General features: G+C 45.5%; 1 protein-coding gene across 5 annotated transcripts in view; it reads left to right on the plus strand.

Moving 5' to 3' along the window:
• The window catches only part of LOC126427354 (26S proteasome non-ATPase regulatory subunit 10-like), a 114385-nt gene that overhangs the window by 21188 nt on the left and 74758 nt on the right, over window positions 1-18439 (plus strand). For 4 of the 5 annotated variants that reach the window (XR_007576648.1, XR_007576649.1, XR_007576647.1 and 1 more), the window contains exon 2: window positions 12154-12251. The exons of the other annotated variant lie outside the window; for it this stretch is intronic. The gene's annotated coding sequence lies outside the window, so the exon portion shown is untranslated. The remainder of the gene's footprint in view (window positions 1-12153; window positions 12252-18439) is intronic. 5 annotated transcript variants of the gene reach the window in all.

Here is an 18439-nt window from a genome sequence, read left to right on the forward strand (position 1 = left end):
GCACGGTACATCCAAACCGTCATCGAACCCATCGTTCTACCATTCCTAGACCGGCAAGGGAACTTGCTGTTCCAACAGGACAATGCACGTCCGCATGTATCCCGTGCCACCCAACGTGCTCTAGAAGGTGAAAGTCAACTACCCTGGCCAGCAAGATCTCCGGATCTGTCCCCCCATTGAGCATGTTTGGGACTGGATGAAGCGTCGTCTCACGCGGTCTGCACGTCCAGCACGAACGCTGGTCCAACTGAGGCGCCAGGTGGAAATGGCATGGCAAGCCGTTCCACAGGACTGCATCCAGCATCTCTACGATCGTCTCCATGGGAGAATAGCAGCTTGCATTGCTGCGAAAGGTGGATATACACTGTACTAGTGCCGACATTGTGCATGCTCTGTTGCCTGTGTCTATGTGCCTGTGGTTCTGTCAGTGTGATCATGTGATGTATCTGACCCCAGGAATGTGTCAATAAAGTTTCCCCTTCCTGGGACAATGAATTCACGGTGTTCTTATTTCAATTTCCAGGAGTGTATACTACATATAGCCGTGAACATGAGCCTTGACAAGATAGGACTGAACATCTACAACATGATTAGACTTTCTATGACGTCATTGTTGTAGAAACATTACAAATTCTTATTTTTTCAGTTTTTAGAAGCACGACGCAACAACTCGGTTTCAGGATCTTCTGTTGCTCTTGGCTGTCGACCCGCGACGTATAGTGGACAGCAATTTTCTCTCTGGTCCCGGTTCAAATGGCTCTGAGCACTATGGGACTCAACTGCTGCGGTCATTAGTCCCCTAGAACTTAGAACTAGTTAAACCTAACTAACCTAAGGACATCACAAACATCCATGCCCGAGGCGGGATTCGAACCTGCGACCGTAGCGGTCTTGCAGTTCCAGACTGCAGCGCCTTTAACCGCACGGCCACTTCGGCCGGCCTCTCTGGTCCCGGCATTGAAGATGCTGTCTCCGTTCGTTGCGCCGCTCTCTCCGTACATGAAACATAAAAATAAATACAAAACTTTAGATAGTTCACAAACATTACAAATATTACAAAATACATAAACAAAACACTAAATTAAACTTATATTTACCTGCAAACTGGGCTGACACTGGTGGATGGGTGACGCTTCAATTTCGCGTCCCACTACAGGACTGTCCATAATTCTGTAAGAGTACGAAGGGGTGCAGATCTCTTCTGAACAGCACGTTGCAAGGCAGCCCAGATATGCTCAATAATGTTCATGTCTGGGGAGTTTGGTGGCCAGCGGAAGTGTTTAAACTCAGGAGAGTGTTCCTGCAGCCACTCTGTAGCTATTCTGGACGTGTGGGATGTCGCATTGTTCTGCTGGAACTGCCCAAGTCCGTCGGAATGCACAGTGGACATAATTGGATGCAGGTGATCAGAAAGGATGCTTAGGTACGTGTCACCTGCCAGAGTCGCATCTAGATGCACCAGGGTACCCATATCACTCCAACTGCAAACACCCCACACCACTACAGAGGCTCCGCTAGCTTGAACAGTTCCCTGCTGGCATGTCCATGGATTCATGACGTTGTCCCCTTACCCGTACGCGTCCACAACCTCGATACAATTTAAAACGCGACTCGACCGACCATGCGACATGTTTCCAGGCATCAAAGGTCCAATGTCGGTGTTGACGGGCCCAGGCGAGGCGTAAAGTTTTGTGTCGTGCAGTCATCAAGGGTACACGAGTGGGTCTTCGGCTCCGACAGCCAATATCGGTGATGTTTCGTTGAATGGTTCGCACGCTAACACTTGTTGATGGCCGAGCATCGAAATCTGAAGCAATTTGCGGAAGAGTTGCACTTCTGTCACGCTGAACGTTTCTCTTCAGTCGTCGTTGGCCCCGTTCTTGCATGATCTTTTTCGGGCCACAGCGACGTCAGTGATTTTGATGTTTTCTCAGATTCGCGGTATTCACAGTACACCCGTCAAATGGTCGTACGGGAAAATCCCAACTATCTTGGAGATGCTGTGTCCAGTATCTCGTGGGCCGACTATAACAGCACTTTCAAACTCACTTAAATTTTGGTAACTTCCCACTGTAGCAGCAGTGACCGATTTAACAACTGCACCAGACACTTGTCTTATACAGGGTGTTACAAAAAGGTACGGCCAAACTTTCAGGAAACATTCCTCACACACAAATAAAGAAAAGATATTACATGGACATGTCTCCGGAAACGCTTAATTTCCATATCAGAGCTCATTTTACTTTCGTCAGTATGTATTGTACTTCCTCGATTCACCGCCAGTTGGCCCAATTGAAGGAAGGTAATGTTAACTTCGCTGCTTGTGTTAACATGCGACTCATTGCTGGTGATGTCTTGATTGGGCCCAATGTTCTTCCACCTACCCTCAATGGAGCACGTTATCATGATTTCATGTGCTGCTAGAACATGTGCCTTTACAAGTACGACACAACATGTGGTTCGTGCACGATGGAGCTCCTGCACATTTCAGTCGAAGTGTTCATACGCTTCTCAACAACAGATTCGGTGACCGATGGATTGGTAGAGGCGGACCAATTCCGTGGCCTCCACGCTCTCCTGACCTCAGCCCTCTTGACCTTCATTTATGGGGGCATTTGAAAGCTCTTGTCTACGTAATCCCGGTACCAAATGTAGAGACTCTTCGTGCTCGTATTGTGGACGGCTGTGATACAATACGCCATTCTCCAGGGCTGCATCAGCGCATCAGGGATTCCATGCGACGGAGGGTGGATGCATGTATCCTCGCTAACGGAGGACATTTTAAACATTTCCTGTAACAAAGTGTTTGAAGTCACGCTGGTACGTTCTGTTGCTGTGTGTTTCCATTCAATGATTAATGTGATTTGAAGAGAAGTAATAAAATGAGGTCTGACATGGAAAGTAAGCGTTTCCAGACACATGTCCACAGAACATATTTTCTTTCTTTGTGTGTGAGGAATGTTTCCCGAAAGTTTGGCCGTACCTGTTTGTAACACCCTGTATAGACGTTGCCGACCGCAGCGCTATACTCTGTTTGCATCTCTCTGTATTTGAATACGTTTGCCTATACCAGTTTCTTTGGCGCTTTAGTGTATAATTGCTAGTTGAATGTAATAAACGCTGTAAAGGCTTATAACTTCGACATTCGTTTGGAGACACCCGGTAGTACTAATTTTCTCCAGTCAGCCTTTAATTGGTGAGGATAGTACTCTTCTCTGTCTGAAAACAGAACTCATCTTATCTAGCCCGTGGAAGGATTTCTCTACGATCAAATACATTCCCCTGGGAGTGGGAATGGAACAGCAGTGCGGAAGTCATATCTCGAATGTTCTCTCCCTACGCGATGTTTGGGACGGAGTGAGTCCACACAACACGAACATCACAACTTGCGCCGTTTGCCTGTCACTGTCTGACTGATACGGACCCTACACACTGTGGCAGTAGGATTGCTCGCACCAACAAGACGGTTTGCAGATAGGCCGTACTTTGGCAGAACCCTTCTAACAAAACTCAAGTTTTCCTAGCGCCTTCCCTAATACTGGTCTTACGTGACCAGAACATTTCACATCATCTCTTAGTATTACCTGTTGATACTTGTGATCTTCTAAAAGTGAAGTTGTGATGGATTACAGCTGTTCTTTTCTTCTTTTTAGAGGCTTTTTCTTACATTTACTCACATTTAAAAAGGGCTACCAGTATTATGAGAAGTAAAAATTTTCTCCACATCTTAGCCGACCGGAGTGGCCGAGCGATTCTAGCCGCTACAGTCTGGAACCGCGCGACCGCTGCGGTCGCAGGTTCGAATCCTGCCTCGGGCATGGATCTGTGTGATGTCCTTAAGTTAGTTAGGTTTAAGTAGTTCTAAGTTCTAGGGGACTGATGACCTCAGAAGTTAAGTCCCATAGTGCTCAGAGCCATTTTTCTTCCACATCATACTGATTTTCCTTTTGATCGTCCAATGACGTACTTCTGTAGACGATATGCAATTTTAGTGTTGCTGACATTAACTGATAAATCGCCATTCACTGTAATGTACTGTGTAATTTTCAGTGCGATAGGGTCTGCAGCTCTGATGAATTTTTTGTGAGATTTCATGATGCCTTCATCTGCCATTCTCTTTATTTCATGTACGATTTTACAATTTAGGCGTAAGGCCGTTTTCAGGTATCTGAAACGGAAGCGTTATACATTGGATACATTAGTGACACCTGTGATTTTGATGTAGGAACAAGTCATATCTGTATATATACCTTATAACTTACTTTATGGATGATTTTTTAGTAGTAAATTATGCCATGCACGTCGTTGCTATTATGATTCGATGTTATGCTCATAAAATAAATCAGAGATGTTTTACACTATTTTAGAAGCACGTTACTTTCAAGCAGTTGTTGCAAGGCTCCTATATATAAGACTCGTGTTTTAACGTACTTAACACTACGAAGGTTACAATTATTTTACAGAAATTAGTTAATTAACCTGCATATGCTTTTGTTCTCAATTATATTCAATTATGATTCGTCATTGGTGTAAATATCACTGTAATTTCTTTGAAATAGCTTGTCAATATTTGTTCTTTTACTGTCGGAGCACATCACTTTAACGAGAGACAAAAACGAAACACACAAAAATAAAGTCCTTGTATGGCCATTACTTCCGATAAAATTGATCGATTTGTCAAGAATACAAACTTATACACTAGTTGCAGAACCACTAACAATCTACAGCGATTATTCAGACACATACCACATAGACCAGAACCGTTTTCACAATCAGGAATCTACAAAGTTAACTATGTAGAATGCCCAAAATTTTATGTATGACACACAGGAATAAAAGTCAGTACATAATTTAAAGAAAACACGACAGTAAGCGACAATAAACCATCCACAGTTGCTGCACACTTAAAGGACACCAACCACAAAATAGCTAATATAGGTGGATCACTTCAAATATTACATAAATTAAAGAAAGGAAAAATCATGGATGTAATGTATGAACATCCATCTAAAAGATCAGCCAGGCAGTGTATTATTTTACCAGTTCTCCGACATGCGTTACAGAACCAAAGAATGTAAAATTATCGCTACACTCATTAATAAATATTACTGTAATGCGAAACATCATCCAACCATAAAGCAGTTTTCACTTGACTCTGACAGTTTTCGATACTGTTTCATTACAGTACAGTTATAGATTTCATATATAAGATCTTTGTACCAACTATTCAAAAATGACGTGCTCGCACAGTAAAAGAACAAATATTTACAACTTATTTCAAAGAAATTAAATATAAACATATTTACATCAACGATGAACGATAATTAAATATAATTGAGAATAAAAGCATATGGAGGTTAATTAACTAATTTCTGTAAAATAATTGTAATATTCCTAATGCTAAGACCATTAAAACATGGGTCTTATACACACACATCAAAAAACTTTTGCATGACCTCGGTTCCGAGAGTTCCGGAATCTGTACAGAAAATTGGAATAGAGATCAACATAAACATCATTTCCACCCCTTTTTATTGGTCATGAAAACCACACATTGCATGTTGTGTCATCATACAGCGAGACCTTCAGAGATGGTGGTCCAGATTGCTGTACACACCGGTACCTCTAATACCCAGTAGCACATCCTCTTGCATTGATGCGTGCCTGTATTCGTCGTGGCATACTATCCACAAGTTCATCAAGGCACTTTTGGTCCAGATTGTCCCACTCCTTAACGGCGATTCGGCGTAAATGCTTGGTGGGTCACGTCTTCCATAAACAGCCCTTTCCAATCAATCCCAGGAATGTTCGGTTAGGACATGCTGGCCACTCTAGTCGAACGATGTCGTTATCATGAAGGAAGTCATTCACAAGATGTGCACGACGGGGGCGCGAATTGTCGTCCATGAATGCCTCGCCAATATGCTGCCGATATGTTTGCACTATCGGTCGGAGGATGGCATTCACGTATCTTACAGCCGTTACGCCGCCTTCCGTGACCACCAGCAGCGTACGTCGGCCCCACAAAATGCCACCCAGAAACACCAGGGAACCTCCACCTTGCTGCACTCGCTGGACAGTGTGTGTAAGGCGTTCAGCCTGACCGGGTTGCCTCCAAACACGTTTTGACGATTGTCTGGTTAAAGGCATATGCGACACTCATCGGCGAAGGGAACGTGACGCCAATCCTGAGCGGTCCATTCGGCATGTTGTTGAGCATATGTGTACCACACTGCACGGTGTCGTGGTTGCAAAGATGGACCTCGCGATGGACGTCGGGAGTGAAGTTGCGCATCGTGCAGCCTATTGGGCACAGTTTGAGTCGTAACACGACGTCCTGTGGCTCACAAAAAGCATTATTCAACATGGTGGCTTTGCTGTCAGGGTTCCTCCGAGCCATAATCCGTAGGTAGCGGTCATCCACTGCAGTAGTAGCCCTCGGGCGGCCTGAGCGAGGCATGTCATCGACAGTTCCTGCCTCTCTCCATCTCCTCCATGTCCGAACAACATCACTTTGGTTCACTCCGAGACGCCTTGTTGAGAGCCCTTCCTGGCACAAAGGAACAATGCGGACGCGATCGAACCGCGTTATTGACCGTCTAGGCATGGTAGAACTACAGCCAACACCAGCCGTGTACCTCCTTCCTGGTGGAATGACTGGAACTGATCGGCTGTCGGATCCCCTCAGTCTAATAGGCGCTGCTCATGCATGGTTGTTTACATCTTTGGGCGGGTTTAGTGACAGCTCTGAGCAGTCAAAGGGACTGTGTCTGTGATACAGTATCCACAGTCAATGTCTATCTTCAGGAGTTCTGCGAACTGGGGTGATGCAAAACTTTTGTTGTTGTGTGTATTTCGAATATAATTCATAAAAGTGAGCAGAGTTCGGGGAGTAGACTCCAAAAGCTCTTTTCACAGTGGAGACGTACGATTGCCACCTTAGTCGATAGTCTGCAGCATACTTTATGCTATGGCTTGTGTACATTAGATTCTTATATGTCTGTTCCTGGAGATGTACACACTCACTGACGTAAAATATTTTAACTGTTCCAGGGAAGTCTCGTATGTGAATGTGTGATCCCCCAGAATTACAGACGGCGAATGAACATTGCCGCGGAACAGTATAGGAATATGTATTGACGTAATGGATAGTTAAGGGGCTCCGGAAAGGCTCAAAATCATGAAAAGTTCAATTTTTACTTTTTTGCGTTTTCTGAATCTGCAGACTGTTACCTTTTAATAGATATATAATTTATTCAATTCCGAAGACTACAACTATTTTTAAATTTTTTTTGAAATGTGTTCTACATGGGCGTGACCCACTGTGGCGCTGTTAAACTGCTGTCAAATGGTGTTATTATTAACGTCCGTGTTCATCAGGTACATTTTAGTGATGTGAGATAAAGTATGTGTTGTGGCTAACCTGTGATGGTTCAATATATATCGCTGGTGTGATTGTCGATTGTTTCATTTTTATTTACTCTGTCGTTATCTCGAAAATATTCGTAATTAATTCTGTTTCTTGAGTCTCTGTTTTGTTGAAGTATAATAATGAGTAAAAGTAAAGTTATTAGAAATCCTCTGAAGGCTTGTAAGAAAAGGAGAAATGTTGGAAAGCCAAAGGTATGTGTTATTAATGTAAACAATAAAGACGATAAGCAAGTGAGTGAACCTAACCTCTCAAGTACACCTGCCCATAGCAGTCAAAGTGGGAAGGAAAATACTTCACAAAAGAAGCTTGGTTCAATGAGTGAAAACTATGAATGTTTTATGGGCGAATCGGATGTGAATGAAATATTTGATATGTCGGTTCTCAAAGGAATTTTTTCAAACTGTGTAAGATGTATTCATTGTAGTGAAGTTGGTCTGGAACTCTCCATAATAAAGCACGTAGGCTCAAAATGGCTCTGAGCACCATGGGACTCAACTGCTGTGGTCATAAGTCCCCTAGAACTTAGAACTACTTAAACCTAACTAACCTAAGGACAGCACACAACACCCAGCCATCACGAGGCAGAGAAAATCCCTGACCCCGCCGGGAATCGAACCCGGGAACCCGGGCGTGGGAAGCGAGAACGCTACCGCACGACCACGAGATGCGGGCAAAGCACATAGGACTTGTTAGTGAAATACAACTGAAATGTGATAAGTGTTCATACATGACCACCTTTTGGAACAGTGTTGCAGTAACTGCAACTGAAGAAAATGGTAGCAAAATCTACGAACACAACAACGAGCGATGCTTGCTTTAGACAAGGAACGCCTTCGGGCTGCAGACAGGGCTGTAAAGAGTCTAGAAATACAAGCAAGAGTAAACAGGAGGAGGAACAAGAGGAAGCTGGAGGAGGAGTTTGCAGAGGATGAAGATAATCCATCCTATGGACCTGGAATGCACTAAAAAGTTAATCCAATCTTAACTAAAATTTTGTAAAATCCCTGTGTTAAGTTGTAGCCCATATTCCAATAAAAAATCTGTAAAAAGTTCAACTTCCTACCTCAAATACTTTGTGAGGAAAGATGTAATTTATAAGCGTTATTTTAACATTGCAAGTATAGGGCGTTCCGGAGCCCCTTAATAACATTCATCAGTGGATAATATCACTTTAACGTTGCAAAATTAAGGATTCCCAAGTACGACCACCAGATAGAACTCTCGATGAGAAATCATACCAATGCTGACATGTTTACAGCCTTTGTTGTTTAAACTGTAGTTAACTTTAGACAACATTATTACCACATCATGTGACACCTTCATTTCGTCTGCTGTTGCTGCTACGTGCTGTGACACCTTACCCATTTGTCCGTTGTCTCGCGATTGGGTGAGCTGTTCATTTGAGAGTTGGCAACACTCTCTTAGGATTTAAAGGTTGGCTACAGCGCGCATACACAAGCTCTGGAATCTGAAATATTGTTGTCGCGCTTCGCAGCGCACGGATTAATTATAGTTGAATTCTTTTATCTTGGCGGCTCGCGCATGCCCGCCCAGACGCGGGAGATTGCTGCGTTGCCAGTTGCACGCGACGCACGCAGCGCCATAGTACAGTATAGTTCGCAAACTTACGTTTAGGGGGGAGCGCGGTTTATGAAGTGAAGCCACCACGGCCGCATTAACCCTTTCGCTGCTACAGAGACGTGCTCCCCGCATTCCGCGCTGTGCGCGATTTTGTCATCACTGCACTGCTCGCCTGTGCTGACACATGGTGTTTCCGACTGCTTTGACACACTTATCATTCGATTGCACCAAAACTATTTGGCCCAAAAATTAGATTTTTACACATCTTCTTGACTGATACCTTCGCCCCACTTCCTTTGACTGATTGAAGTGCTTTAAAATAAAGCCAAACGCGCCCGGTGTAAATAAAACTTTTATTACAGTCGCGAAAGACTGAATATTTCTCAATATTACATACGACACCTATGTGGTACTTAGATTAAATGAGATATTGTTATACAGTAAATTTTATATGAAATTTAGGTACCTTGTCCACATTTCATTCTCAACATTGTGGCAACTAAAATCGACCATATGGAAAGTATAAGCTATGGACTTTTACCTCTGCAAACTCTTCAAAATTTCGTGTGATGGTTTACTACATTTAATGCTGCACAATAACTGGGTTGAACATCGAAACAAAATTAAGTCATTTATGGGGGGAAGGTATCAGTCAAGAAGATGTGTAAAAATCTAATTTTTGGGCCAAATAGTTTTTGTGAAATCGAATGATAAGTGTGTCAAAGCAGTCGGAACACCATGTGTCTGCACAGGCGAGCAGTGCAGTGATGACAAAATCGCGCACAGCGCGGAATGTGGGGAGCACGTGTCTGCAGCAGCGAAAGGATTAATGAAGAGACAAAGCACTAGAAATTTCAAAAAATTGCATTCAAACGAATAAAATTCGTGAAGTAAGACACTTCGATATTGTTTTTAAATAAAGAAAATATTTTGCATTGCACAAGGTTTGAACTCTTTACCTTTAACTTACCAACCCAACGCATTAACCATTACGCTAGCACAGCTCGTCCTACAAAGTCTATCCTTATGGACAGTAAAAGCACTGTTGGAATGCCTATGAATTACTCGCACTTCGTCGAAGTACAATAGGAAATAAACAATGACTGCTGTTCTTTATTGCGAAAAAGCGGTTCGTAAAATTGATACAAACACCTTTCCTTGCTATCGCCTGAATTAAGAGTCTTATTGCTTGTTTGGTTTAATTAATTAATAGAAAATGAAGCAATTGGTATAAAGAATGGTTTTTCCAAACTTTCAAAAAACAAAGTCTGCTATCAAGACATTGCTTTTGTTCTATTACTTTATTTATGACTGAACGTTTCTAAAACTGAAGACACTCGTCCGTGCTCTGCTCTGCAGTCGAGATCTGGCAACGTCGTTCTCTGTTCATTGGCTGACTGTAGTTTTTGACGTCAGATGCGCAGAACGAACCTAAACTCGGCCGCCAACATAAATGACGCGCACTTTAGTGGCAGTTTGGAAGCCAGTGTAGGAGCCCGCCTGCTGCCGTACTGCCGTGACCGCCAGCAGCGACACAGGATTTGGTACCGAGTTGATATTTTTTTATAATTTGCAGCACGCTTATTAATTTAAAGAAAAGGGTTTGTGTATGTGCGTAGCAGCAGACGGTAATTTTGATAATGGTAGGAGTTGAATTCTTAAGGAAAACCATTGTTAGGTGAACAGATTAAGTATTGATTTTTGTCATTGATTTCTTTTGTAACTGTCAGGGAATTGTTTCACTATGTATTTAATTGAGAAGTATTTCAGACTGTCTCAAGAGTTTGATTAATTTGTAATACCACTGGAGGCAGATTTACACACGAAGCAATTGCTGAAAGAGCTTATAGCGTTTTATTAATTGAATGAGAAACAATCGCTTTCAGAATATAGTTTTTGAAAAATGGAATTACGTGTTTGGGTTATCATTTAGCAAGTTTAGATTTGACCAGACCCTTTGTCTTGAATTATACGTAGTTGTGGTAAGAAGCAGCACCCGCAGCAACAGCAGAACTCCATATGCTTTTATTCTCAATTATACTTAATTATCGTTCATCGTTGATGTAAATATGTTTATATTTAATTTCTTTGAAATAAGTTGTAAATATTTGTTCTTTTATTGTGCTAGCACGTCATTTTTGAATAGTTGGTACAAAGATCTTATATATGAAATCTATAACTGTACTGTAATGAAACAGAACATGCATTGCACTCAGCATGAATAATAGGTTCCTTTATGTTTCTGTTAAATAATGGAAAACAGCAGATCAAGCAGTGGCTGCAGAAAGACCAAGTAAGTTATCTGTTGCACACAGGACCAATTAAAAAAAAGTAATAAAGTTTAGGCGATCTCTGCAATAGTAAAGTTAACGAGAGTACAAGCACGAGATTTTCAGTAGAAAACACGAGATAAGAAGATAGAGCTCGCGACTTTCACATTATTTGTTATTTATATAATTCTTTGCAACTTTAAAAAGTATATAAGTGGCACAAAAAAAATGGTTCAAATGGCTCTGAGGACTATGGGACTCAACTGCTGGGGTCATTAGTCCCCTAGAACTTAGAACTAGTTAAACCTAACTAACCTAAGGACATCACAAACATCCATGCCCGAGCCAGGATTCGAACCTGCGACCGTAGCGGTCTTGCGGTTCCAGACTGCAGCGCCTTTAACCGCACGGCCACTTCGGCCGGCTATAAGTGGCACACACTGGCCTTTTCTGCCAGTTCATCACAAGAATGAACAAGATGATGATGATTTGTGGCCGGCCGCGGTGGTCTAGCGGTTCTAGGCGCTCAGTCAGGAACCGCGCGACTGCTACGGTCGCAGGTTCGAATCCTGCCTCGGGCATGAATGTGTGTGATGTCCTTAGGTTAGTTAGGTTTAAGTAGTTCTAAATTCTAGGGGACTTATGACCACAGATGTTGAGTCCCATAGTGCTCAGAGCCATTTTTGATAATTTGTGGAATTACTGTGTCTGTTGTTAACTCAAGAGAGGGCAGTGCGTGTGTACTACAAGTCAGGTTCGCTGATGTGCCTACTATTAATTTCTGTTTAGTGAGTACACAACTTCGGTGTATTCAAGAAGATGACAACATAACTTAGAGATTCCTTATTTTGTTATGTCCGGCCCCGGTAGCTGAGTGATATTCGCTGCTCGGCCGCCGAGCCGGACGGACGTGTGGCGGCAGCGCTGGGAGGGCTGGCGTAAACAGCGGCTGTGTGGCTGTTACGAAGGTCAGTAGAGCGCTTTGTTTACTTTGCATCTTTCAGTGATTTAAAATGACAAAATGAACGAAATTAGCTGTGAAAGAAGAGTTACGGTTAGATTCACTTTTGATTGGACCTGTAAAAGACCAAAGGCTTTTGAGATCAAAAGATGGCTTTCAGAAACAGTTAAGATCACAGGAGACGAAATTATTGGCGTTCATCTATCTTTTGTTTCAAATTCTGCCTTTTTGAAATTGATTACCTCTGATTTGTGCTCGTCGATAGTTGACAAGTGTGGTGGCAAATTGAAATTTGATCATGCAGACGGAACCGTTAGTGACGTTCTTGTTTCCCATGCTGGGCTAGGCATTCGAAGAGTGAGAGTTTTCGAACTGCCGTTCGAGGTCCCTGCCGGAGCAATCAATGCTGCTCTTCAGCCCTATGGTAGGGTTATATCTAATATTGCAGAAAAATGGCCGGAGCAATATATGTTTCCGGTTTTGAATGGAGTTAGACAGATTAAGACTGAGCTCTTACGGCATATCCCTTCTTACTTGAATATCTGTGGCCATCGCGCTCTCATAATTTATGATGGGCAGCCACGGACTTGTGCGTTATGTAACGCAACAGGGCACGTCGGAAGTGAGTGCAGTAGGAGGCGTGTTCCTCAGTTACCGACTAACGAGGCGGCTGACCCAGGACAAGTTGTTGGCGCCGGCCGCGGTGGTCTCGCGGTTCTAGGCGCGCAGTCCGCAACCGTGCGACTGCTACAGTCGCAGGTTCGAATCCTGCCACGGGCATGGATGTGTGTGATGTCTTTTTTTTTTTTTTTTACTTTATTGTTATTTTGACACCTGAACAATCAGGTAGGCTGGCAGCAGCACAATACGCCGCTCTTCAGCCGAAGAGAGTACAAGGAAATAAACAGAGAAGAGACATCACTTAGAAAAACGGCGGGAAAAAACAGTAGACACAAGAACATAAAGGCACAAGAAGCCGTTCACACTCGATGACAATCCACACTACGAACTGTTGACACGACGCACAAACACTGAAGAATACGATGGCACTGGTGAACAATGGAGTGTGACGGTGAGCACTGAACACTAAACATGACGGCACACACGATACACTGATGGCGGTGATCTCCGGCGCGCGAATGTCCACTGAGCGTGTGCGAGTCCGGGGACCTGCCAAGAGGGGAACAGGGGTGAGGTGGGGTAGAGGGGAGAAAAAAAGGATGCCATTGGCTTAGGAGATGGGGGCAGGAGGAGAGGGACAGGGGAGGGGAGGCCCGGGGGAGGAGGGGGGAGAAAAGGAGGAGGGAGGGAAAAGGAAGAGAAGGGAGGGAGGGTGCCCAGAGGAGTAAGTGCAGGAGGAGGGCGGGAGGATCAAAGTTGGTAGGAGGGGTAGATGGAGGGGAGGAGGGCATCATCAGGGAGAGGGAGCTGGCGGAAGCCACCTTGGGAGAGGGTAAGGAGGGTGGAGAGATGCAGACCGGGTGGGACGTGCGAATACAGGTGCGGCAGCGGCCGGGGGTGGGAGAGGATCGGTGAGACGAGCGGGTGAGGCGAGGGAAGGGGAGGTGTACAGGATCTGTATCCTTTCAAGGAAAAGGAGGAGGTGGGGGAAGGGGATGAGATCATACAGGATCCGCGTGGGGGAGGGGAGACGGATGCGATAGGCGAGGCGGAGAGCATGGCGTTCAAGGATTTGGAGGGATTTATAGAAGATAGGGGGGCGGAGATCCAAGCCGGATGGGCATAACAAAGGATAGGGCGGATGAGGGATTTATAGGTGTGGAGGATGGTGGAGGCGTCCAGACCCCACATACGGCCAGAGAGGAGCTTGAGGAGACTGAGGCGGGAGCGTGCCTTGGCTTGGATTGTCCGGAGGTGGGGAGTCCAGGAGAGGCGACGGTCGAGGGTGACGCCAAGGTACTTAAGGGTGGGAGTGAGGGCGATAGGACGGCCATAGATGGTGAGATAGAAATCAAGGAGGCGGAAGGAAGGGGTGGTTTTGCCTACAATGATCGCCTGGGTTTTGGAGGGATTGACCTTGAGCAACCACTGGTTGCTCCAAGTGGTGAACCGGTCAAGATGGGATTGGAGAAGGCGTTGGGAGCGCTGCAGGGTGGGGGCAAGGGCAAGGAACGCGGTGTCATCGGCAAACTGGAGGAGGTGGACGGGGGCGGACGGCGGCGGCATGTCCGCCGTGTACAAAAGGTACAGAAGGGGGGAGAGGACGGAGCCTTGGGGCACACCGGCAGAGGGGAAAAAGGTGTGATGTCCTTTGGTTAGTTAGGTTTAAGTAGTTCTAAGTTCTAGGGGACTGATGACCACAGCAGTTGAGTCACATAGTGCTCAGGGCCATTTGAACCAAGTTGTTAGCATGCAAGTGACGTACGCTGCCGCGGCAGCTAGCCCGGCCCCCTATCAACAGAATATGGCCGAGCAGGCGGGACCTTCCGACGCGCGCACGGAAACGGGAGGCACCGCGGAGTTCACTAACGAGGACAATCAGAATCTGGCCAGTAATGATGTCACTGAGGACGCACCGCTCTTGCCCTCTGACAAGGGGAGGCCGCCAATTGTGAAATTCAGATTCGATTCATACTGCGCATAATAAAAGCTCATGGCCAGAGGTGTAATGTGGCAAAGCACCAAGATGCACTTCTCAGCCGTTGTCGAGAAAATCGACACTTAAAAGAAACCGTTGCGGTGAAATACTGTCTACGATTAATAATTTCCTACAGCGTCGTGGCGCAGCGGTAAGCGCACGGCTTCGTAATCCGAAGGTCGCCGCATCGAAACTCGCGCCAAGCAACCTTTTTTTTCCTAGTATTTGTTTTTTTGTAATTCAAATGTATACACACACACACACACATATTTTATATATATATATATATATAATTCCCGGCAATCAGTTGCAACAATGATGCATATAATAAGTTGTTGAAAGTCGTTTGTCGTGGAAAAACTGGCGACTTCGAACATCATTATGTTTTCCGCAAACAAATTTGTATTTCACAAATGTTATTAATTGTCTTCATAATGTTAACCACGTATAGTTAACGGAAGACGTAGAAACGATATTCCGAAACGAATACGTATAGCGTAAGTCAAACGTTCGAATTAGAATAGAGACCCCACGAACACAAATTTGCTGTGGCAGGTATGAAATATAAACTCCGTTACTCGCTCGTTACGCTTGAAGGACAGATGTTGAATGGGTCGATACGAGCCGCCGCATAACAGCGTAGTTGCGTGCTAACTTCGAAAGAAGGTAGATGCAGTCCCTAGCGCAACTTATAACATCGTCGAAAATCAGTGCGTACGTGAGAGCTTTGGTACACCGTGTTAAAAAAACGGAAAAATGGAGGCGGTACAATTGGAGAGCGATCCGCCTTCAACAACATGCATAAACAATTTATTAATAGTTCATATATATATTTGAATTACAAAAAACTAATAATAAAAAAAATTGCATGGTGCAAGATTCGATCCGGCGACCTTCAGATTACGAACCCGAGCACTTACCGCTGCGCCACGACGCTGTAGGCAATTATAAATCGTAGAGAGCATTTCATCGCAACGGTTTCTTTTAACTGTCGATTTTCTCGACAACGGCTGAGAAGTGCATCTTGGTGCTTTGCCACATTACACCTCTGGCCATGAGCTTTTATTATGCGCAGTATGAATCGAATCTGAATTTCACAATTGGCGGCCTCCCCTTGTGAGTCTGACAACTCTTCCAACGAGCGACAAGCCTCATCGACAATACCTGATGTAGACATGGCAGAGTACGAAGCGGTAGCTACACACGAAAGGGCCAACATCCCAGAGGGCGCTACAGTGGATGGACATAAAGAGGAAGTGATACAACAGAAAACCGACAACCACACAGATGACAGGATACCACAGACAGGTTCAGGAAACGTCAAAAGAAAAGGAGGGGCGCAAGAAGACGAACCAGTGACACCACCCGTCTCACGTGTCGTAGAAACAGCAGCAACGGCCGACTCAGAAATTAACGGAGCTCAAAAATCATCCGCCACGAAGGCGGGACAGGTGACTTCTCCTCGACCTTCCATGGAGTCGCCAGGAAGTTCACCAAAGGTTTCACCGACGATTTCACCGAAATCATCAAAAAATGAAAAGAGGCGAAGAGCACATCAAGCTGCAGAGAATTTGGCCCCTCCTTTAAGAGAGCGGCTGAGGAAGATACGGGAGACTGAAAAGAAGGACGAAGATATACAAAAGGAAGCGGTCGGCGAATCTTCGGATCGGAACAAGGGACACGAACGGGCTGACACGCCACACGGAACATATGAACCCTTGCATGACAATACGACATCAGATATGGACAATGAAACCCGACTTGGACAAGGACATGGACACGGCATCACCGAGCCACGATTTAACTGGGCGGGCGAAAAGGAGGATCAGACCGATGCAATGGGGGCGGAATGGGGTTTTGAGGAAGAATTTTTTTATTGAAAATTGTCACACCGAACTCTAAGAAGAAAGAAAAAAAGAAAAAAGAAGGAAAATCGTCAATGGAATACAAGTAAAATAAAATAACACTATATATATCTAACCCGAATTATTGTACGTGGCTCCAATACCGTGTCCTCTGTTTACTGTCTTGTAGCGTCTCACAGTGGAACATACATATAACGTGACCACCTTAAACATAAACAAAATTCAGAGTCAAGCAAAGGTAACTGCACTGAAGGACTTTCTGTATCAGTCAGATACAGATATCGCCTTCCTGCAGGAAGTTAATGTCAAAGAATTGTATGTTTCAGGGTACAAAGAGGTGTTGAATGTGGCTCCAGAAAACGCGTGTGGAACAGCCATCCTTGCTAAAGAAGGGATTGAGATGACAAACGTGTGCCTTTTAGAGTCGGGGAGGGGAATTAGCTGCAAAATTTTTAACACCACTTTTATAAACCTACACTCCTGGAAATGGAAAAAAGAACACATTGACACCGGTGTGTCAGACCCACCATACTTGCTCCGGACACTGCGAGAGGGCTGTACAAGCAATGATCACACGCACGGCACAGCGGACACACCAGGAACCGCGGTGTTGGCCGTCGAATGGCGCTAGCTGCGCAGCATTTGTGCACCGCCGCCGTCAGTGTCAGCCAGTTTGCCGTGGCATACGGAGCTCCATCGCAGTCTTTAACACTGGTAGCATGCCGCGACAGCGTGGACGTGAACCGTATGTGCAGTTGACGGACTTTGAGCGAGGGCGTATAGTGGGCATGCGGGAGGCCGGGTGGACGTACCGCCGAATTGCTCAACACGTGGGGCGTGAGGTCTCCACAGTACATCGATGTTGTCGCCAGTGGTCGGCGGAAGGTGCACGTGCCCGTCGACCTGGGACCGGACCGCAGCGACGCACGGATGCACGCCAAGACCGTAGGATCCTACGCAGTGCCGTAGGGGACCGCACCGCCACTTCCCAGCAAATTAGGGACACTGTTGCTCCTGGGGTATCGGCGAGGACCATTCGCAACCGTCTTCATGAAGCTGGGCTACGGTCCCGCACACCGTTAGGCCGTCTTCCGCTCACGCCCCAACATCGTGCAGCCCGCCTCCAGTGGTGTCGCGACAGGCGTGAATGGAGGGACGAATGGAGACGTGTCGTCTTCAGCGATGAGAGTCGCTTCTGCCTTGGTTCCAATGATGGTCGTATGCGTGTTTGGCGCCGTGCAGGTGAGCGCCACAATCAGGACTGCATACGACCGAGGCACACAGGGCCAACACCCGGCATCATGGTGTGGGGAGCGATCTCCTACACTGGCCGTACACCACTGGTGATCGTCGAGGGGACACTGAATAGTGCACGGTACATCCAAACCGTCATCGAACCCATCGTTCTACCATTCCTAGACCGGCAAGGGAACTTGCTGTTCCAACAGGACAATGCACGTCCGCATGTATCCCGTGCCACCCAACGTGCTCTAGAAGGTGTAAGTCAACTACCCTGGCCAGCAAGATCTCCGGATCTGTCCCCCATTGAGTATGTTTGGGACTGGATGAAGCGTTGTCTCACGCGGTCTGCACGTCCAGCACGAACGCTGGTCCAACTGAGGCGCCAGGTGGAAATGGCATGGCAAGCCGTTCCACAGGACTACATCCAGCATCTCTACGATCGTCTCCATGGGAGAATAGCAGCCTGCATTGCTGCGAAAGGTGGATATA

This window comes from Schistocerca serialis, chromosome 11 (genome assembly GCF_023864345.2).
Source record: "Schistocerca serialis cubense isolate TAMUIC-IGC-003099 chromosome 11, iqSchSeri2.2, whole genome shotgun sequence".
In the NCBI taxonomy this organism is placed as follows: domain Eukaryota; kingdom Metazoa; phylum Arthropoda; class Insecta; order Orthoptera; family Acrididae; genus Schistocerca; species Schistocerca serialis.